Source organism: Maylandia zebra, linkage group LG9 (genome assembly GCF_041146795.1).
Source record: "Maylandia zebra isolate NMK-2024a linkage group LG9, Mzebra_GT3a, whole genome shotgun sequence".
NCBI classification, from domain to species: Eukaryota; Metazoa; Chordata; class Actinopteri; order Cichliformes; family Cichlidae; genus Maylandia; species Maylandia zebra.
This window is the reverse complement of record NC_135175.1, coordinates 30,750,679-30,774,026: the sequence shown is the minus strand read 5'-3', so window position 1 is coordinate 30,774,026 and position 23,348 is coordinate 30,750,679. Positions and strand designations below refer to the sequence as shown.

General features: G+C 40.5%; 1 pseudogene; it reads left to right on the top strand.

Annotated features, from left to right (window-relative positions):
* Positions 1 to 2,406: 2,406 nt before the first annotated feature.
* Positions 2,407 to 22,619, top strand: LOC143420425 (histone H1 pseudogene; annotated as a pseudogene).
* The last annotated feature ends 729 nt before the right edge of the window (positions 22,620 to 23,348 follow it).

Genomic DNA, 23,348 nt, shown 5'->3' with positions numbered 1-23,348 from the left:
ACGCGAACGCCGTTTCTTCTTGGCCGTGGGTCCCGTTGACGTGGAAAGTGGAGCCTCTTGCGGCGTCGCAGAGGCTGAGGCGGCGAGTGTTGGCGGGGCGGCAGGCGGGAGCTCCAGGCAACTCCGGGGGCCCCCAAGGGCTAGGCGTGTCCCGCGGAAGATCTCACCGTAGTGAGGAGCGAGCCATGGCTCCTCCCGTAGCTCCTCCTGCAGTTGTGCGCATGCGGCGCGCTGCCGCCCCTCGAGGTCGGAATCCATGCCCCCCACAGCTTCCTCGTGTAGCTCAGTGGAGGGCGACACATGCCGTAGCGATGAGCGACGGCGACGTGAACGTCGCTTCCGTCTTGAAGTGGACGCGGACGGAACTTGGATTTCTGTGGCGAGCGGCTCCTCGTCTTCCGACCACATCCGCGCCAGATAAGAAGCGGGAGAAGTGTAGTCCGATCGAGGCGGCGAGGACGGGCGGCCGGTCCGAGGCGGGGCGGCTGGCAGAAGCTCCTCCTCGGAGATAAGCCAGGGCTTCCAGCGTAGCTCGTCCTCCCGATACGCCCGCAACACCTGCTGCCGCTCCTCCTCACCGAAGTCAATAGCCTCGGGCATCTCCGTGCAGACAGGCGGTGGCGAAGATGCGGAAGCCGATGAAGTGTGTGTGTCGGTGGTGAGCCTCACCGTTCCGACTCTGACCGCCACTGGTTCATGAGGTAGCGGGGTAACACCGCAACAGCATGGCTCTGGTGACGACTCACGCTCGCCGGGCCGCTGCTGCTGCGGGCGGAGTCGGAGAGTGGAGACGAGAAAGTCGCTGACGAGGGGGTGCAGCGTCTCCCATAACCAGGGGAACACGGACACGCACACCCCTACTTGGCGGGCTAACTCTTCCCGTTCCCCCTCTCTGGGACAGTGCAGCCATCGGTCGCATAGCGACTCCACTGTCCGGACGATCTCCATGTCATGTGTCGCTGGGTCCGGCATGCTCGCGTCGTACTGTCACGGTCTGCGGAGGCAGACCGTGCGGAAAGGTGTGTGGTGGACCCAGGTGCGAACACAAACGAGGATGCAGGAGTGGATTCCAACAAAACGAGCCTTTTATTATGGCTGATGAAAAGAACAAAAACAGAATGAGGGCAGCATACGTGTAGTACTCAACAGAAAACCTAAACTGGACAAAACTAAGGAAAGACTATGGCTGGAGGTACAGAACACAGGAGGTGGTAACACAGACGACGCGAGACAGACTGTATGAAACACAGAGACTAAATACACATGAGGGATGATCAGGGGAAGTGGCCACACATGGGAACACAGCTGACACACATGAACTTAACGACAGGACAGAAGGAGTGAAACTGAATACACTGACCGTGAATACAGACTTTCAAAGTAAAACAGGAAACATGGAGATTAGACAAGACACATGAACCGTGGAGACGTAGTACAGGGGAGATGACATAACCGACAGCATGGACTTGACAATATAAGACACGCAGACATAAACACACGAAGGGCAAGGGAGACTTAATACACGGGTAATATGTACAAATGTCTGGACTGCCTTAGTGACCCTAAACAAAGAATAAACATCAAAATAGGCTAAAACACAAAACACTGGGTCGCACGACCCAGGACCATGACATCAGGTCAATCAGAGCCACATTTTTTGGCAATCTACACCTTTTGTTTCTTCTCTGACACTTCTTCTGCTCTGACAAGGCTTGGTGTGATCTCTAACACGTTCAGGTAGGAGTACATCACAAACACTGTCTGAAATAACTAACTGAATTTAACACTCCTAATTGTACCCACACAAAAATGCACACATACTGTAGATGTTAACATAACTTTAATGTCATCTAAAGGCAGTAAAGTGGGTTGATTTATGGTTTCAGTGCTATTTTCTTTCTTTTATTTCTTGGTGTTGATGATAGTGGTGTGTTTGACATAAGAAACAAAGGAAGATGAAAGGCAATATATTATATTATACTTGAGACTTTTTGGCAAACTTCAAAGGAAATTTAACAATTTAGCAGTGTGTGGACCAGTTGCTAAGGTAGAAGGAGAAGGCTGACATTCAACATAACATTTATCATGTAACGCTAATACCAAGTTACCAAAAAAAACATGAACCACAGAAGGAGAAAATAGCTTATTTACTTCTTTGATTGGACCTGCAGTTGTAGAAAAGGCAACTTGCTATTTTTACTTTGTGCTTCCATGGTTGGTGTGACAGAGGAGGATACTAGGAATAGTCTGAGATGGAGGCAAATGATCCAAAAGGAGAAACACTTTTTAAATTTATTTATTTATTTTTACACAGATTAGATTTGCAGGTACTGGTTGAAGTGCTTCATAGACCAAACCTCAGAGTTTAACAAACAACTCTAGGGTTGGAAAATAAAAAAAGCCCACATGGATTTGCCAAAACTGGAGGGCCACTTAAGGCTGGCTCCAAAGGTAAGTAGTTCCTCATAATGAGGCCACATTAAAAGCCCCTTTTTAGAAACAGAAATAAGGTTGTTTATAGACCTTTGGGGGAAAAAAAAGATTTTGGTGGTTTGTGGTTTAAAGCTAATTACCCTCCTTTTTACAACTTTGAAATTGTGAATTCATATATAACTAACATGTTTAAATTGTATTAAGGCATACAATTATGCACAGTTAAGATGTGTGGCTGCTAAATAATACATAGCTAGTGCTCGTGACTGGTATTCATACTGTTTACGGATGCACCTTGCTAACCAAGTGAGCTAATGTTAGCCTTTAACTTATCAATCCACCCTCTTGTGAAAATACTGTAAATTCTGACTCTGAAAGACCAAGATGAGGGCAGCTCAAAAGCCAAATTTGAACATTTAAAGCCATTGTGATTCCATCCACGTGTGGACTTTATACATCTGAGTTAGCCAGCTGCTAGCTGAGAGTTTATAGACAGGCTGGCACGTCAAAATCCTACTTAAATGAGGTAAGGTCTCTTAGGAGTTGCAGACCTGAAAATTTGAACCTATTAACCCAAGGGCTTTTCTTGAATTCTCAGATTTCTTCAGAAAACTCTTTTTTTTTTTTAAAGGTTTTAACTTGTTTCATAAGATGCAATTATGTAGTTCAGGTATTGTGCACATATATCTCTTTCCATAGTTTGTCTTTGCTCCTGTCTCTCTCCCCCCCAACCCATTGCAGCAGATGGCTGCTCCTCTCTGAGCCTGGTTCTGTAGGAGGTTTCTTTCTGTTAAAAGGGATTTTTTTTTCTTCCCACTGTCACCAAGTGCTCAAAGGGAATGTGTTGTTGTTGTTGTTGTTTTTCTCTAATATTGTAGGGTCCTTACCTTAAAAAATAAAGCACCTCGAGGTGACTGTTATAATTTGATGCAGTACATGAATGGTAAATGGACCGATTCTTTTATAGCGCTTTTCTACTCTCCCGGAGTACTAAAAGCGCTGTATACAACATGCCACATTCACACCCATTCACAAGCACTTTCTCTATACTTGATGCTCTCTAACTACATTCACACTCCGATAGATGCATCGGAGAGCAACTTGGGGTTAGTATCCAGCCCAAGGATACTTAACATGCCAACTGGAGGAGCCAGGGATCGAACCACCAGCCTTCCGATCAGTAGGTGACCTGCTTTACCTCATGAACTACAAATAAATTTGAACTTAACATTCTGCTGCAGTTTATTCTAAAACACAAATATAATGTGTAGATGGTGTTGAATAAATATATATTTTTAGTCTATATTTAAATTGATGACATTAAATGTTACAATGGTAGACAATGTTAAACTCGTTGGCCAATTTATGAGGTGGTAGCGTAATGATGTGGCTGAGATTTTCCTGGCACACTTTGAGCCCATTTGGACACCACAGTTCAGCATTGTTTAAACTCCACAACCTACCTGGTTGTGTACTGCTGCTGACCATGTCCGTCCCTTCTGATGGCTAATTCCTGCAGGATAACACATCATGTTACAAAGCTCAAATCATCCCAAACTGGTTTCTGTCATGGTCCCTGTGCCCCGCTGGTCAAATCCTCTATTGGGCAATATGTTTGTGGTTTGTTTGCTCTCTCTCTCGCTCTCTCTCTCTCTCGCCACGGCGATGCTCATTGCGGGCTCCCGCTGCTGGCCCACACACCTGCTCATCACCACACCGGCCGCTGATCCCAGCTGATTACTGCACTACTTAGATGGCGAGTCTGCACTAGTCTTCGCTGGATCGTTGAGCTATCAGTGTCAGTTAGACTTGTGTACCTGCTAACCTGTATTCTGAGAATCCCTTGTAGTTATCCCGCTAACCCGTCATTTTTGTGTGTAGATCGTTTTTTGGAACCCGATGCTGAGAGGAGTGATTGGGGAGGAACATTTTGTACGGAGAGTGTGGAACACCCTTCTCCCAACCCTGTTTCCCCACGGACCCTGGCGACCCGGACCCGTTTCCCCCTGCACATTGTATATAGCCACTTGGTGCATGTGTTCACTGTAAATAAACGCACTGTTCCTTCGCTTCGCTTAAAGGAATATCCTGGCCTGCACCTGAGTCTCTTTCGGAAACCATATCAGTTTCATAAACTTGATGATGAGTTTAGTACTCAAATGATCTACATAGTCCTTTGGGATGTGGTGTAATGGGAGATTCACATCATGGATGTCCAGCTGACAAATCTGCAGCAACTGTGTCGTGCTATCATGTCAAAATGACCAAACATCTCCGAGAGTGTTTGTATCTTCTCTGCCATGAAGAATTAAGGCAACTCTGAAAACAACAGAGGGTCAAACCCAGATGTACCTTAACAAAAGTGACTTAACTAAAGCCAGTGACTTTACTTAGTTGAGACTGTGAGTAAATATTAGCCTACAGGTGGTGAACCAGCAGGGAAAAAATAACATCAGCGTGTCAGAGGGAGAGATGTGAAAGCGTGCAGCTTAGATACATATGTTTGTTTGTTTTTTTACTACACTACATAAGAAGAGTGTGGTATGGAATGGGTGCATGGTGCAATGCAGAAGGATTCTTTCCATACACTGAACAAAAAGAGTCATGTGTACAGTTTAACTTATTTGAGTATATTTGTACAAGATGCACAAAAAGGTGACAAATCATGCAGTTCTTCTTGTTTGTTTTCGTGTCCGTCTGTGGACAGAGGCCTGAATGTAAAATCAAATACATGAGAGGTGCAAACTAAAGAATCTGCAACGTAACTTTGTAAAAACCCCACACGGGTGGTTTAAAAATGTGAGGTTAAAACAGGATTGTGTATATTTTTTGCTGTTCTCAAAAATACTTTGAGAGAAACTGTGTTCCTTGAGGTTTGTCGCCATTAGAAGCACTTCACATTTTTCCCCTCGGCGTACCTGCAGCAGCTTGATTTGTCTGTAGGTGCCTGTTGAAACCCAGGCCACGTAATGAGTGGTTACACAGCACAGTGGGACCAGAGTAGCATGGCAGTTTGAGATTCATGCTTTATTTCACACAGCAACATGCAGCACGGCTTGGGATTTGTGGTGGGAGGTTGATGCAATTGTCCTTTCTCTCTCTGTTCGGGCAAACATGACAAGTTTGCTCCTATAGATATCCGCCGTTTGGAGAAACATCGTTAGCTTGTACAGTGTTTTAAAATCCTTTACAATCAGATTTTATTGATGAATTGATGATACTTTTTCCTTAAAAAAAGAACAATTTCTGGAATGAAAGCCTTCATATTACGGATGAAAAACTGGAAGCAACACTGCAAAACCAATTTAACCAGTTGTAATAAGCTGAAGGAAGCAGTAAATAGCAATAATAAACTCTTATGAACAAGCGATGAAGTCAGAATGCATGAATGTGATCTGCAACAACTGAAAATTGCCCCTCGGCTGTGCAACAGGGGAAGTTTTCTTTGTTGTGTTCCTAATTTAGGGGAAATAAACTGGGAACTGTTATTGTTGAAAGAGGCACCATTACCTCCTTTCAATCATATCATCTTGCAATTCCGTCATCTATGTAGAGAATAATGGGTTTTATAGGCTACATAAAATTGCTCCCTCCCCAATACGCTTTGAAATCTCTTCTCTCACATGTAGGTTGAAAGAGGGTGAATTTTTAAAAAGTGCCATGCCAGCTGCCTTTATTCAGGTAATTAATGCTTTCACTTTTTACTGATGAGCTCCCTCGGTCGCATGTGGGAGGCCATTGTGAGGGAAAGCTCTCTGTGCACAAAAACAAAACATGCTGCCAGTTTCATTAGTTGTTCTCCCATTTCAGATCTATGCCTTTATTTGGCTCTCCCCGCTGTCTGAAAGTGCCGAAATGTGTTTTTAACCCTTTTTTCCTTCAGAGACGCTCTGAATAAAAAACCCCAAAAATAAATGTATTGTTTATCAAATAAGCAGCAGCTCGCCACAACACTACAAAACACTGGCTATAGATTAGTTAAGAGACCGAATCAGTTGTTGCATCTAAGGATCTGACCTCAGTTTAAAAGCCTTGGATGTCATTACTGTGGGGCTCCTGATGTTTTGGTAGCTTGCCAACAAAGGGCTTTAGTGCCAACATATCTGTAACAGTGACACAAATTAGCCAGCAAAGTGCATCTTTTCTTGATCAACAGTGAACCTGAGATCACTGCTGTTGGTTTTGCAAAGAACTCTGAAGCTGAGAGATGCACCATTGTACTCTGTTATGAGGTTTGACTGCATTAAAGATCATTACGCTAGGGAGTCAGAATTTAGCTGTGGTTTTAAGTTTGTAGTTGTTTATTTTTTGGCATATTTACACCATAACCATGTCGAGTTACTTACCAGGGGTTCCTGTTTGCTCAGAACTCAGTCATTTAAAAAGAACTATCACCAAAACAAACACTCAAGCAAGTTCTGAAGTTATAAAGATCAACATTTTTATGTTATTTAAAGATATTTACTCATGATGAGCACTGGTGATAATGATGTCTTTGCAAAGTGCAAATCACACCAGATCAACAATTTTACTGAATGTAAGATGTCTGCGTGTAGAGATTTGAATGAAGACTCTAATTAGGGATGCAACGTTTGATGCAACAGGGGTTTAAAAACATCCGCGAGCCACTGGTGCCGCCACTGCTCATTCCCAGGAAATGAGCACCAGTGTCTAAATCAAGTCCACAGCAGATGTTTTTTAACCCCTCGTACCATCCCTGCATGGGGTAACACTACTTTTCCCACCACTTTCAGACAGCAAACCAATTAATTTCATTTATTTAGCTTTGCCGTGTGGTTATATGGTTAGTTTGTTTGGAAGCAGGATTATTTGAAAACCTGTAGGTGAATTTCGATGAAAGCAATAACAGAGGTGAGGGATCTGGATAAGTATGTAGAAAGTATTGTTTAGACTGAATTAGAAATTGTGCGTGCTATCTGCACAAATTTGATTCATTTCAAATTGAAATAAGGGAAATGTGGAAGTATTTGTTGATGTTTTGACTTTGAACGTGGTGTGATCATTGGTGTCAGTTCAATTCAGTTTTATTTACATAGCGCCAAATTACAACAGGCATGACCTCAAGGCATTTTATATTGTAAGGTAGAGATCCTACAATAATATAGAGAAAACCACAATCAAATGAAATTCCTCCCTTTGAGCAAGCACTTGGTCTAAAGAAGGGAAAATATCAAAGGAATGGCACTTCTCTGGGTGAATGCCTTGTTGATGTCAGTACTTAGCTAGAAAGGAAACAGTAACTCAAATAACCACTCACTAGAAATTAGAAACTAGAAACTAGATTTGCATGTGACTTGCAAGAGCATGTTTGAATATACAACATGTCAAACCTTGAGGCAAATGGGCTACAGCAGCAGAAGACCACACTGGGTGTCAATCGTGTCTCCAATTCATAAAAGCTCAGAAAATTGGACAACATTGCCTGGTTTGATGAGCTTGATTTCTGGATGCTGCAGGATTCAGATGGTAGGGTTGGAATTTGGTGAAAACAACATTAAAGCAACCGTTCGTGCTGTTGTTGGTGGTCTTATTTCACACACTTTGGGCCCCTTAGTACCAGCTGTGGATCATTTATCATTAACACTACAGTCTGCCCGAGTTTTGGTCCTGACCATGTCCATCCCCTTATGACCACAGTGTACCTATCTTTGATAGCCTCTTTCAGCTGAATAATGTACCATATCACAAAGTCCAATTTCTCTCACAAACTGTTTTCTCGAACATGACAGTGAGTTCACTGTACTCAAATGGCCTCTGAGGTCACCAGATCTCAGTCCAACGGAGGACTTTCGGGAAAACGAGATTGACTTTGCATGTGTGCAGCTGACAAATCTGCAACAACTGTGATGCTGTCATGTCAATATAGAATAAGCTCTCTGAGGAATGTTTCCAGGACTGTGTTGAATCTGTGCCATGAAGAATGAAAGCGAATCTGAAGGGAACAATTTGGCAAAACTCAGTATTATTAAGGTATGCCTAACAAAGTGGTTGGTGAGTGTATGTCTAAGGGACTGTTTTTAAATCTATTACCGAGGAACACATTAATAGTAAAACTCTTCTATATGTTTTTTTCTATATCACATTTACAATGCTATTTGCTGATATCTGACTCTGAATGTTACAGAAGCCGTGTAACAGAGCAAATAAAGATGAGTTACAGTGAATCAAACCACTACTGCGGACATTTTCCATTAATTTCAAAGTACAGCTCTGCCCGAGTCGATAAAAGGATGAAAAGTTATGTTTGGCTGAGCATGGACTTTAGTTAAAAAAAACATAGTGGTGTAAGATGTGATCATACAAGCGAAGAAGGATGTCTGATTTAAAACAATGTGCCCCGCAGCAGCCGTGGCATGGTAAACTTTGAATCAGTTTTGACACAATTACACTGTTTATTTGCATTTAGATAGTTTTATCTGCTCTGCAGAGTTGAATCCAACACGTGCAGTTGTCTTCCCAATAAGAGCATTAAAGGACATTTCCACGTCTCGTGAAAGAGCCAGATAAGGATTTTATGCAGAATTATGCAAAAATATAGCAGGTGCTGTAGGATTACCATATAGATGCAAATTAAAACCCAGCTCTGAGCCATCAGCAGCCATTAGAGGTGAGCTTGTAACAAGATAACACGCTCCCTGAGATCAATGCTGCAAAGATACTGAAGGTGTGTCACTGCTTGCTGCTAACAACTAGCCTCATGTCCTCCAAAATAGCTAAATAACATCTCCTGCTGAGGTGGTGATATGATCACGTAAAAACATCAGCTATATGATCTTGCGAAACAACGCCATTTATCTGACTCTTTCTACTCCTCCTCTCCTCAGGGTTTGTCCCTCTCATCTGCCTCATTAATGATGTCAAAGTATGGATAACAGTGTGATTATTCCTGCCTGGCCAGAACGCTCTTTAGTGCCTGCATGTGTCATATCTTAAATGACTCTTGATTGCGGGGATTTGGCCTGAAGGAAACTAAAAGCACATCGCCCATGTGGTTTTTTATTATCATGTCAGGGAAGAGGGAGGAAGAAAGGGCCTGTACTATTCATCAGAGACATTCAGACAAAGCGTATTTAACCACAAAGAGAGGGGAGAGGAGCAAGGCAAATAGGGACAGGGTAAAAATTTCTCCCGCCTTGACAGACTTAAGTAGCCTATTACATGATGGCGAGGCTTTCATCTATTACTTCAAGGAGGTAGAGAAGATAATCACCACTGTTATTCCCCATCTGATGTGCCCCAAGCCCCCTATTACCCCGTGGCCTGCAGCACTCTGCTGAATATATAGAGAGAGGGCTCATCCTTGCTCAAAGACAGATGGTCATGAAAGCTTCCTCCTGTGCAAAATATCATCTTAAAAAAAAGACAACAAGAACTAGCCATCTCTCACCCAAAATCTTCCAAACACCTCCCTCATCATCTTCCATCATCACTTATTTACCTGTATACACGATAATTAGGTTAACGAGAGCAGGACCGTCCTCGTCTTCGTCCAGCTACACTGTTTGTCCCCTATCTCTCGTTTCAGCTCAGTTCCAAAGACACTGAGATATGAGGGAAGGATCATTTCTTGGGTCATTAGTTCTGCTAATCAGCTCTCTAATTACAGGCCATTACAGCTGGGTGTCTGATGCATCTCTTCTCCCCAGGACCTTGGACATGATGCACTCTGACACTTTGTCTCCCACAAACAAGTAGCTGCCCTCTGGCTGAATGTTTGACACGTTAACCTCTGGATAAGACTGTTTTTACATGAATGAATCTTAGTATGCAGTCACACCAAACATGCCTGCAGCAGTTTTTTTTAATTAATTATTTAAAGGAATGCTCCACTGGCTTCATTTCAAGCTCTTAGTTTAAACTTAAACCACACTAGACACTGAAAATATAGTCTTAGTTTTATTTTAAGCAAACTGCGAATAAGTGCTGAAAGTTTCAGATACAGTAAAACGGCCACATCATCATAATCACATATACTAAGAAGCAACGAGCTATTATTATAACATTAATGGAAGTGAATGATGATTGGCTACTATGTACAGCTCAGCAGAGGGTTGCTTGTCATTATTATTCCATTTTATAAATGTGTGAACTCATCATTACCTGATTAATGAAACCAGTTTCTCCCAGTCTTTTCAATTAATTCATTTTTGTGAACAACTACACAGATGATAAAACAAGTCATAAAACCAGGACATTTCTAATTTATTGTTCTGCATGAAAGTTTGTTCTTAAGCCTTATTTATGGTAACCACATTAGTTGTGAAGTCACTGCCCTGACACCATTTATACTGGCACTTGAGGTGTGCGAGTTATCTCTGAGCTCCACCACTAATGTGTGGTGTGGAAAACAGACTGACACAGTCAGACTCATGTCTTCAACCTGTCTGCACCGGCTGTGCTGTGTGCAGGTGCACAACGAGTCAAACAACACCAAAGCACGACATAGCGAACAGTAGCTGTAGTGATGGCTCTTTTTGGCATGCACCACCGTGCGTTAGGGCAACAACAGTAACCAAAAAACAGATGTTACCAGGTCGTAATTGCCAGTTTAGGTGAGATTTTGGTGTTTTTAGCTGGGAGTTAACCAGATATGTAGTTTCCATACTTCATCGATTGTTTACAAATACAGGTATATTGTTAAAGAAACTCTCTCTCTTTGAGAGATGAACTGACGATGGTTGTCCCAAGCATTTCAGCAAACAAGCCCTTCAGATTCAAAGAATCACACAGTACCTAAAGAAGTCACGGCCCTGAGTTTATGGACTCTTAATCTTGTGTTCTTGGACTTTTCTGTTTCTTCATTTTCTGTTTTGGTTGTGAGTTTGGCTTTTTAGAATTATTATTCTTTAATTCAATATTTAATTCTTTGTTTTGTGATGTACACAAGGTGATTCTGAGAGGCATAAAGATCTATCATTGAAACTTTTGATACAAGCCTCCGGTTGCCAAAATTAACATCCCTCTCTCCAAACGTCTTCAGAAATATTTGTATGTATCTTTGCAAAATGTCAGCTTCACATTACTCACCGAATTTTATTAAGAAATGAATGGAAGACATCAGCTGGAACGGCAGGCGAAACAACTACATGCTCACTAAGATATAATTTTTGCTTAAAAAACAGTTATTTGTCCAATATGCATTAGTTTTGCACAAAAGCCCTTTCGTTAATAAGAAATTCGCACCTTCTTTCCCTCCTTTACTTAGTCCTCATATCCTTGAAACAACCCTGTGGTTGTCTTAAGGCCGCTGAAACTCTTGCTCGGCTCAAGTCCTGCTCTTTGGTGACCTTTTAAGATAAAATAAAGTCTGACAGTAATGCTGCTTTTTTGCACTCGTCTCTAAGAGAATCTGAACCTAATACGAGACGATCCAAAACAGAAGGTATTGTGGATAAAAGGTTGTACATCTGAGGGCTTTACCTGTCGGGGCTTAAGGACAACTTGCCTGACTATCATCTTTTAAATCTCTTTTAAATCTCCTCTCACAGGCGACTGTTATCCACAGACTTTTTCCTTTTGCATTTGACATTTTATTTGGTTTTTTTCAGACTTTTGGCTGAATCCAGTGGCTTAAATTTACAACTACACCTATGTATTAGAATCACACCTCACTAGTACGGACTTCCTTGTGGCAGCAGATTTGGAGATTATTGAGCAGAAGATGGATACATCAAGTATAAAAGTTGTGGCAAAGTGTTTAGATAAGTCTATCATGCTTAACAAAAGTTAAACGGAAGAAAATTAATAGGATTGGTTTTGGCTACCCCCTGCTGACAAAATCTCCCGCTTGCCAGAGTTGACAGTGAATGCACCTCTCTCCAACAAGAGTTTCTTCAGAGTCTGAAAACTTTTCAGGTGAGTTCTGCAGTTATCTACTGTAACTGTGTGGGTAGAAATCAACAATTATATGAAAACCAAATGAACTAATGAAAATAATGCCTATTTTTTACAGCTTTAAAAATATTTGCATTTGTACGGATGTTGCTGTGTTTACTTATCAGTTGATCCATTACATTGAAAAGTTAATTATGTTAATAATCATCAGATGATGGAACCTCTGCCCTGCCATGAGGTTAACATTAGCAAAGTAAAAATGGGATGGGTTACCATGACAACACTAATCAGTTCAACCACTTCAGTTCATCATGTTTTAGCCATAAGTTAAAGACATTCCCATCAGCCTTAGCTGGTGTTTTGTTTAGAAAATGCTTGGATCCTAAAACGGTACACTAAGAAAGTAAACATGAACACATTACAATCTCATTCTGAGTATGTTAGTATCAATGGAGATATTTAGAGTGCAGCTGAATAGTTAGTTTTTCTTAGCGAAAAGAAAGAAGTGACTCAGAACTATCTACATTGCACCTAAATTCTCTACATACTAAGGAAAGGCACATCAAAGGTGCTTCTTTATTCACCTTCATCAGGAGATAAATATCCTATTATTTATACTGATGGGCCTTCCCACCATTCATGCAGACCACCAACATAACTGACAAGTTGTGCAGATCATTCACATGTTCAGTAATAGGAAGTTAAACTCACATCTTATTCTATTACATTTATATTAGTTTTAGTTACTATATTTTCAGACTTTGATTTATGACATAAAATATAAATCTTTATATTCTGCTTTATTCTTACAGATTAACTTAGTAATTAAAGTTATTAAGGGACCAGTAAAAACTTGGACTGGCTCAGTGGGTGGTATTAAAGATCGACACACTGCCAGACTAGTCACAAAGTGGCTGTAGGGGTCGTAACATCAGGCATGAGCAGGCCATGGGACTTCATGGGGGGAATTTAATAACCAGTGGATGACATCATAGTGACTTTCTCCATAATGACATTTTCTGTGGATTGTGTAGAAGTCTGTGATAAAATTGACCCTTGGCTCTCTTGATTGATGACTTCAGTAAACACTCTTGTGATTAATTTATGGTTTTACTGAATACAACGTGATGTTAATTATGTAAATTATGGCTCCCATTAGCGACAAAATGAATGATAAAGTGCACTGTACTTTACTTTGGGTCTATCTTATAACTGACAAGTCGCTCCACATATCTCTTGGTTTCAAAGCCACCGCTCACTCGTGATGTCTCATTTCAAAACTAAAACGACAACCGACGAAATGCTTACATCAAAGGTTCAACAATTTGACAAACCAAGAGTAGACATTACCATGGCTAATTCAATCTTTTGTACGCAGTTTATGACTGAGGTCAACTTCTTTGTTCAACATTTGGAACCAAAAATTGATTGATTGATTGAATCTTTATTTTGAACATGTTGAAAAAGTATAAAAAAAAAATAGAATTAAAAGAGACAAATGAACAAAGCAAACAAAAGGAAAACGAGCAACCACAACTCCAAATAACGTCCATGTTCAAAAAGGAGCAGGAAGAAGCATAAGCTTATTTAATCCCACCCCTTTTCCACTATCTAGTATCAATAGACTACAGAAATACCTCCTTGCAATTACATTATATGTTATGTGTAATTTTTTTTTTTTTTTTTTAAATATATACACATATATGTTTCTATCTATCCATACATACGTATATACACACATACGCACATATACACATTTTCAATAACCCCATTAACACCTCAAGGATACACAGCCTACAATTATATATATATATCCATACCAACAAACCCGTGCATGCGCACACACATGAAAATATTAGACAAGAACACCCTATCAAATCTCTACCTTTTCCCTGTACCCTGTAAAAACCATATCCTTAAACCGCTTTTTAAACTGCGCCATGCTTGGACATTGCTTCATATCTATACTTAGTCTGTTCCACAGCTTCACTCCACACACAGAGATGCAAAAACTTTTTAATGTTGTACGGATACGAGGATGTTTTAAATTTAATTCCCCCCTCAAATTGTATCCCCGTTCCCTTTTAGAAAACATTTTTAGAATATTGTCAGGAAGCAGGTTATTTATTGCTTTATATATAATTTGTGCTGTGAGAAAATGAACCAGATCTGTGAATTTTAGAATTTTTGATTTTAAGAATAGTGGATTTGTATGATCTCTGTAACCAGTTTTATGGATTATCCTTATGGCCCTTTTTTGTAATATAAAGATTGATGATAGCGAACATTTGTAAGTATTGCCCCAAACCTCTGCACAGTAATTCAAATACGGTGCAATCAGGGAACAATAGAGAATGTGGAGTGATTTGTGGTCCAGAATGTGTTTTACTTTACTCAAGATTGAGACACTTCTTGAAATTTTGTTATGTATATGATTTATATGAGACTTCCAGTTTAATTTGTCATCTATAATCACACCAAGAAACTTATGTTCAAGTACTCTTTCAATTTCCACACCATCTACATGAATCTGCACTTGTGCATTTCTAAGGGAATTCCCAAATAAGATAATTTTAGTTTTACTTAGATTTAGCGATAGTTTGTTCCTGTTAAACCATTTTTTAATTTTGCACATTTCTGAAGTAATTGTATCCAGCAGCTCCTTTAGATTCCCCCCAGAACAAAAAATATTTGTGTCATCTGCAAATAATACTAATTTTAATATATCAGATGCCTTACAAATATCATTTATATAAATAATAAATAATTTTGGACCCAGTACAGAGCCTTGTGGAACACCACAAGCAATGTCCAAGCATGATGAGGAATGGACACCCAGCTTCACAAATTGTTTCCGGTCACTTAAATAATTTTTCACCCATTGCAGTACAACCCCCCTAATCCCATACCGTTCCAGTTTATTAATTAATATGTCATGATTGATTGTGTCGAATGCTTTCTTGAAATCCAGAAATACTCCAGCTGCATACTGTTTCTGATCTATAGCATTCGTAATCTCCTCAATTGATTCGATTAATGCCAGAGATGTTGATCTTTTTGATCTGAATCCATATTGACTGTCAGAGAGTAATTTATATTTATCTAAGAATTTGTCTAATCGTTTATTAAACAGGTTTTCTAGGATTTTGGAGAATTGTGGTAGTAAAGAAACAGGCCTGTAATTTGTGAAGTGGCGTCTATCCCCGGTTTTATACAGCGGCACAACTTTAGCTATTTTCATTTTGTTTGGCACTTTTCCCGTCTGAAATGATAAGTTGCAAATATATGTTAGAGGTCCTACAATTCCTTCAATGACCTTCTTGACGATTTTCATGTCAATATCATTACAATCAGTAGATGTTTTATATTTACACATGTGTACAATGTCAATTATTTCTTTTTCCTCCACTGATGTGAGGAACATTGAGTTAGGGTTCCTATCAATCAGGTTTTCACTACAGTCTACTGATGGCAGTGACTCAGGAATTTGTTCTGCCAGTTTTGGTCCAATATTTACAAAATAATGATTAAAGCTGTTGACCTTATCAGCAGTGTTTTCCATAATATTGCCATTATCGATAAAGTATTGTGGATAACTTTGTTGTCCAGAATTATTTTTAATGATACCGTTTAAAACATCCCATATTCCTTTCTTATTATGTTTATTGTTGTTCAATATTTTACTATAATACTCCTTTCTACCTTGATCAAAAATCAAGACCTGATCAAGAGGCCAGCAGCGTTTATGCTGACCGGGCAGGAGAGGGAACAACATCTGGATCAGATGCAGTTACATAATAATAATAATAATAATAATAATAATAATAATAATAATAATAATAATAATAATAATAATAGTAATAATAATAGTAATAAGAGCAACTTCAAAAGCAGCCACACCAACCAAAACAATTATTTTCTTGGTCCTTTAGAGTGGAGTTAAACTCCACTTCAGGTTGTTACTAACAGCCTGTCACAAAGCACATCATTTGTGCCCCTTTTTTAGCTCAATCTCTGAAAATAACAAAATTAACACAGCATGTTAGTGCAAACATACTGTTGTATGCCTCTCAAGGTTATTCAGAAAAAAATATTAACTTAAATGTTGGCATGTTTCGCCGTGTGTGCACTGTGACCCTGTAAAGTTGAAAGAAAATGAAAAAGAGGAGAAGCGTCAGACCTTAAAGGAACCCATATGGAAAAGATATATAAATGTTATAAAGTTTGTATCTGTCTTGAGTGAAACTTGTATGAAAAGCATAAAAGAGTGAAAACAGATATAAGATCCCTAGAAAAAATATATAAATGAAACTTGTATGTTTTGGATACTTACAAACACAATGTATGAAAGTGGCAACTTTCATGAGGAAATCATATAAGTCTTATATGATTCACTATATGAAGTAGGCCACATCTTATGCCTACTTCATATAGTGTTTTCCATATGGGAAAACCCAAAACAACTTGCTACTGCAGATGAACAGTATCTAAAAGTCATGTCCTTTATAAATACATTTTTAAAAAGCCATCAAAAAGAAGCCATTGTTACGCAAGGGAAACGGGGTGAAAAGGCTGAGCTATGCTAGATTACACAAGAACTGGACTGAAAATCGTGGCAACAGATAAGTCATGAATCCAGATTTGAAGATTTTGGATCAATTATTCCCTTAAACAATGGCAATATATTTAAAAACAACATTTCTTAAATATTGCGTGAAAAGGCCTGGTTATGTACACAGGTTTATATAGAAGTGCCAACCAGCAGGAAAGTCTGCAGCCATAGAGAGACAGCCACTTAGCAGCAGGATACAAAGAACATTGATGTACAAAATTTCCACAGCCAGTGGTAAAACGTAAAGCACAGTGGTAGACATTAACCTCCTTATTGAGATGCTGTGGGGACAGCTTGACCGTGTACTACATAAGCATTGCCCATTAAACCAATCCAGCTTGTGGGAGGCCCATTTAGAAGGCATGGGAAGGAGTGTAACCAGGTTACCTCACCAAACTGCCAGCTACCATGTAAAACATTTATAAGGCTGCAATTGCTTTAAAAAGAATCCATCCAACTATTTGCAGCAAAGTTTGAAGGGCAAAAATATCAATATATATATATATAAAAACCTTTCTAATCTTGTATGTTCTTTTTGACCACTTATGGAAAAACTTTAAACCTGGTATTGATTGGCAAACAACTGTGTTTCCATTTATGTCATCTCTATTATCATCACTCAAAGCAAATCTTTTACTTTCTGATGAGTTCTGAGAATATAAAAAAGTAACATTGGTAGGCGTAAAAATGAACTTAAAAAAAATCTACTGAAAATTAGAAGAAAAATAGACCCAATGTTAAACATATAAATCAAAAGGTGGAGGTACAAGGTGAAGCACAACAATTAAGATCTGAATCTACATTTTTTATTTTATTTTATGTGACAACTCATATAAAATGACAACTTTTTACAGCATCTCATAAAGCTGGAAAAACAGTTGGTCGGTCATTTGCAGATTACAGATTGTCTGCCTGTTTGCTGTCTTTGGGGTGGCGCGGGGTAATGCAGCAGATGGCGAAGCTTTGCATAAGGAATGAATATAGGAATAATAAACAGAATATTGTTTATATTCACGCGGGTCACAGTAAGTTCATACGAAAAACAGGTCTTTGGAAGCACATACTGTGCACCCGTGCACACACAATTCATTTTCAGTACTGCTGGGCTCATTTGTCTTATTCATACATGTCAGAGAGAGAGCTGATGGGTTCTAGGTGAGCAGCTCTGACTCACAGCCTGACAGACGCTCTTATCATCTCAGCAAGCCTATTACAATTAGAGGAGGATACTCAACAATGTCAATATAATTAATTCAATTATTAAAAAGCCCGAGGCGCAGTAGGAAGATATGAAAATGACAGACTTGCAGAATGAGGTCTGTGCCGCACACGACACTGCGAGAGCTTAAGGGTGTTTTCTTTTTAAAGCCAGGGATATTTTGAAAGTTCCCCACAGGTTGATTGTTTTTTTGTTTTTTTTTAAATGCCAAGAGAGAAATAGTCTCAGGGGAGCAGACAGTCAATGAGTTTACATCTTGAATCCATAATTACAAAGGGCAGCACTTTTTTCCTTCGCATAGAGAATTCGTAATTTTTGCCAAACATCAAATTTATTGTTATGATTCTCACATTACGATAAGACTTGGATGCGTTAGAGATACATCTCCTGGGGCTGTGATATGAGCTAGGCTAAATAACAACAAGGAACACAATACATTTGTATTATTTTGTTCGGTTTGTATCAAACATTCCCCAAGTTATTTAGCAGGCTTCCCTGGGTAACCAGTGTAACATTACATTCAGTGGAACATCTTGTGTGGATGCACAACTGATCGAGTCTTAATATCGATCACTAATTTGGCTTCCCGGGATCAAACAAACATCATGAAGTGATACTGAAAATGTAGAAGATGAAGATTTTTGTTGTTTGGAAATTTTTCAAATGTAGGTCAACAAATATTGGAAACACACCACCAACTGCAGCCTCCCCAGGACATGCCCGGAACACCAACCCCAGAAGGCGCCCAGGAGGCATCCTTGTCAGATGCCCAAACCACCTCAGCTGGCTCCTTTCGATGTGGAGGAGCAGCGGCTCTACTCTGAGCCCTCCCGGATGGCCGAACTTCTCACCCTAAGGGAGATAGGTGAAAATATTTTTTTAAAAACTAGTTCTTCCAGGAGATGCACTTAGATTCAGTTGTGTTAGTGGAAAGTCTGCACCTGTCTTTATTTTTCTTTTAGTTTTTAATCAGACAGATGGCAAATGTTGCATAGCTGAACTTGCAGACAACCAAACCACAGAAATGCTCACAGTGACCTGTGCTGACTGTTGGGTTTTATATTACAGTTATTATAAAACTGAGATTCTCGGTTTGATAGTGATTTATAGGCGCTCTAACAGTCACAAGTGCATTTCTTAAAAAATAACCACAACAACAATCCATTCACTTGTCGAAATTTGAAATAGAGACATAAGAGAAATAAAACCAACTAATACTTCCAATACTTGTGTTAGAGTTTGTATTGTTGATTGTCATTTATGCTTAGAAATATTTAACCATAGATGCTTAGAGGTGTATAATCAATTGTGTAGTGATAAGTTGTGTGATCTTTAACAGGCTACAGAGGCTTGGTGTGCATTCCACACTAGAATGCACACCTAAATCCTGGGAGCACGGGAAGAGGTCGCATCTTGTTTTAATTGTTTTATGGTAGGATTAACGTAGCTACGTCTGTTCTAGTCTAAGTGCTTTTCTGTTTAGATGAACTGCTGGACTTCCTCACCGGGGGGGTCTAGTCTACCCTCTTCCTGACCAAGGATGTTTGACCCTTTGATCAGCAACACACACACACACACACACACACACACACACACACACACACACACACACACACACAGGCAAGGTACTCTTTGTTTGTATGTAGACGTCGGTATGTTAATGAACCTATGCATATTCATGTAACCTCAATAAAAGGACAGTGTTACGGGAGGACGGACGAGAGCTACTGGGGTCAAGCGAAGGAACGGCGTTTGTCTGGTTCTCTCCCGTGCACGAGTACCATGAAGAAGTTTGCCTACTTGCGTCTTGCTTGCAGTGTAATTATATTGTCTTAACGTTCCAGCGAATAGGTTTATGCTACCAACCTATCATTAATTGGTCCTTCGAGCCGGATCCCTGGAATCGCATTCACCGAGGGGAGGAGAGGCACACTGAAAGACTGACGTCAGCCAGGAAGTTCCTGTGGATTCGCGGTCTGTCTTTTCTCCTCGATGAATGACGGTCGGCGGGATTCGGGCTGATATTACACTCTAAGCAATGCCAAGTAAGTTTAAAGAGGCCGACTCTATAACCGTGTGGTTGTGCAGTCTCCGCCACTGTGTGAGGCGTTGAGAAGAGCCCGACTCTATAACCGTGTGGTTGTGCAGTCTCCGCCACTGTGTGAGGCGTTGAGAAGTTCGCTACTTTGTGGAGCAAGAGGTTCCTCGCTACTTTGTGTGGCGAGAGGTGAGTTCTCCGCCACTTTGTGGGGCGTTGAGAAGTTCCGCGGGGTCCAGACTGTGCTGGACGGTAGGCCTATTTTGTGTTGTTTTCGTTGTTGTCGTCGTCGCTGTTGTTGTTGTTGTGTGGGTGTGTGCGGCGCAGAACATGTGGTCTGTGACACCGACTGTTGTTGTTATCATGGGTTTCCTAAGCAACCAGGAGTGTGTGGAAAAGGCCAGCCCACATCAGCAGCTGTGCTCTGGTGGGTGGCTTTCCCCCCACCCCTTCCTGACACAAAATGTTAACAGCCTGTGTGCCAGACCATGGACGTAATTGAGGTGGATAGTTGTTAAAAGTAATCTACATTAAGCTTGTGGTTGCTTAAATTCAGTACAATGACATGTGAGGTGAAGTGATATAGATAAATATTTAAACTAATGAAGTGCATAGAGGCACTTGACCTGTGTGGAAGACTGTCGTCTTATTATGAGCCATTGTTGAGATATAGAGCACATCTGTGAAAACAACTAATATGCTCAACCCTGTATGAAACATCTAAAAGCACATGATGGAGAAGCTGAATTGAATATGAAAGTGTAAGACTTTGCCGCTGTGGGCAGAGCAACTACTGTGTGATGTTGCGTTGCAGTTTTTTTTTTTCTCTTCTGAGCTGATGAGCAGGCTACACATTATCAGATCGAGAGCTGTCTGAGAACTACTCTAAGAGAGGGAAACAGCACTATGTTGACTGTGATAACTGGAGTGTGCAGCGTTTCCATGAGCAGTTTTCCTGAATCTTGACTCTTGTGTGTGGAGTGTTCATAGCATCAGCATCATGTTTTTGTTTATTTGTTTTGTTGGGTTGGAAATAATTAAATAAACGTGTGATCATGCCTATGGATCACCATGGCACATATCTCCAGCCATATGATTTATTTATGCAGCTGACAAAGTGAGTGTGAATGTGTCTGACATCACAGTGTTTTTGTGCACTGTGCAAAAGTGATTGCCTCTGATTGTGAGTGAGAGCGGTGATTTTGCAGACCACCAGCTATTGTGAAGAAAAAAAAAGAGTGAAAAAGAAACAAATTACATTGTAGACGAAGAGAAATAATCATAGGAAAAAGGTTTTGTGTTGATCAGCCGAAAAACAACTACAATGTCATTTTCTGCTTTTAAGAAAGGATTGTTCACACAAACACAGACAGAGAGAGAGAGAGAGATGTGTGTTGATTAAACAGTGATGATAATAATGAACATGTTTTAGTTTGTCACTTTCAGGTGAAAAGCAGACCTGAATCAATTTTCCACATGCAGCAGTCGGAAGAAAGTTATAGTTTAACATCATTGGAAACATGCAGGCCAAGTTTCTGGCTGACTTATTTAAAGCGCAATGTGTATGTGTCTCTCAACCTCACAAGCAAGCAAGCTCTCACCCCTCCCTGAAGACAAGGAATGCAGCTCCAAAGCAATAACATGATAAAGAGACAGCATCAAGTCCTGAGCAAAAAAGTCCCAACAAGCAGCAGCAATGTGGATAAACAGCAGCAGAAGAAGAAAGCAAACCCATCTTCCTGTCTGATTGGATGAATTCCACGGAAGGGCGAGCAAGATGGCGGCGTGAAGAAGAGTTTTTGTTTGAGTTCTCAGCACGAGACACTTATTTGACGTCTTTCTGGCTTTCGGGACTTTTTTGGAGATCAGCGCGCTAAGCTTGCTGGATCTGAGGCCAGGTTCTGCGGCGGCAGCATGTCGAAATGCTCAAAAAGGACTGAGTGACTCGGGCAAGCCACATGAAAGAAATGGACCCTTCATGATGCGTTCAACGTGCCAGCGCTGTGGTGGGAAAGGCTCCATCATAAACACGCCCTGCGCCCTGCGCCGAGGTTCAGGCCGAGAAGAAGAAGACGATGACTTCCAAGCCCAAAAAGGTCGGCCTCAGCGTGGGCGAGCTGATTGTGAAAGCCGTGGCCGCTTCCAAGGAGCGCAACGGCCTGTCTGTGGCCGCTCTCAAGAAGGCTCTGGCTGCCGGAGGCTACGATGTGGACAAGAACAAGGCCCGTGTCAAGACCGCCATAAAGAGTCTGGTGGCGAAGAGCACTCTGGTGCAGACCAAGGGCACCGGGGCCTCCGGATCCTTCAAGATGAACAGGGTTACTGAGACCAAAGCCAAGAAGCCCGCCGCGGCCAAAGCCAAGAAACCGGCAGCAGCTGCTAAGAAGTCGCCCAGGAAGGCAGCAGCAGCAGCACTTCAGCCACTAGCACGAAGTCAACCGCATCAGAGGACAATAGAATGAGAGTGGTGAGAACACAAATTTTATTTTTAATGTGGGAAATCAAAATTTGGGTTAGCAAACCTGGGGAAAAGAAAACTGACTGCTTAAGTTGGAAAATTGAGACGGAGTCTGAAACATTGCGAAAATAGAAACATATACAAAATCACACACACACAAGCAGAACATGCATTAACCCTACTAACAATTCCAAACACAAAATGACTCATGAAGACTCATAGCACATTAGTTAAGAAATGATTAAATAATAGCAGAGAAGTGTGTAGGAAAGGCAGCTTTAAGAACATGCTCTGCTGGAGATGCAGCTCCACAGACATGCATTAGACCTGCCTAATAACACAAACACATGTAATGAAAATTAGCTTGTTATCTTTCATCAGTGTTACAATAGTGTCAATTTAGCAGACACTTGTTATCAAATGCTGAATTTATCCTAAAGAAAAAAATTGACTCTCCAAGTTGCAGGACAACAATTTAACTTTTGTGGGAAAAAAAAAAAATCCTGGTTTGATAAATCAGTGATCAGACAATAAATTTAGTGTTAAAATGGTAAATTGGGAGAAGCTTCCTGCTTGATTGAGGCAGCATAAGTAATTTACTGTATGAGGGAAATTGTCTTTTGTGATACTATTTTGAACATGCTTTTCTGTCGTCCTGTCAACTTAGTGGGTTAATAGCTGATATGCAAATTAGTTGATTGGTTTTAGATTAATGAAAGGTGACTGAATTCTA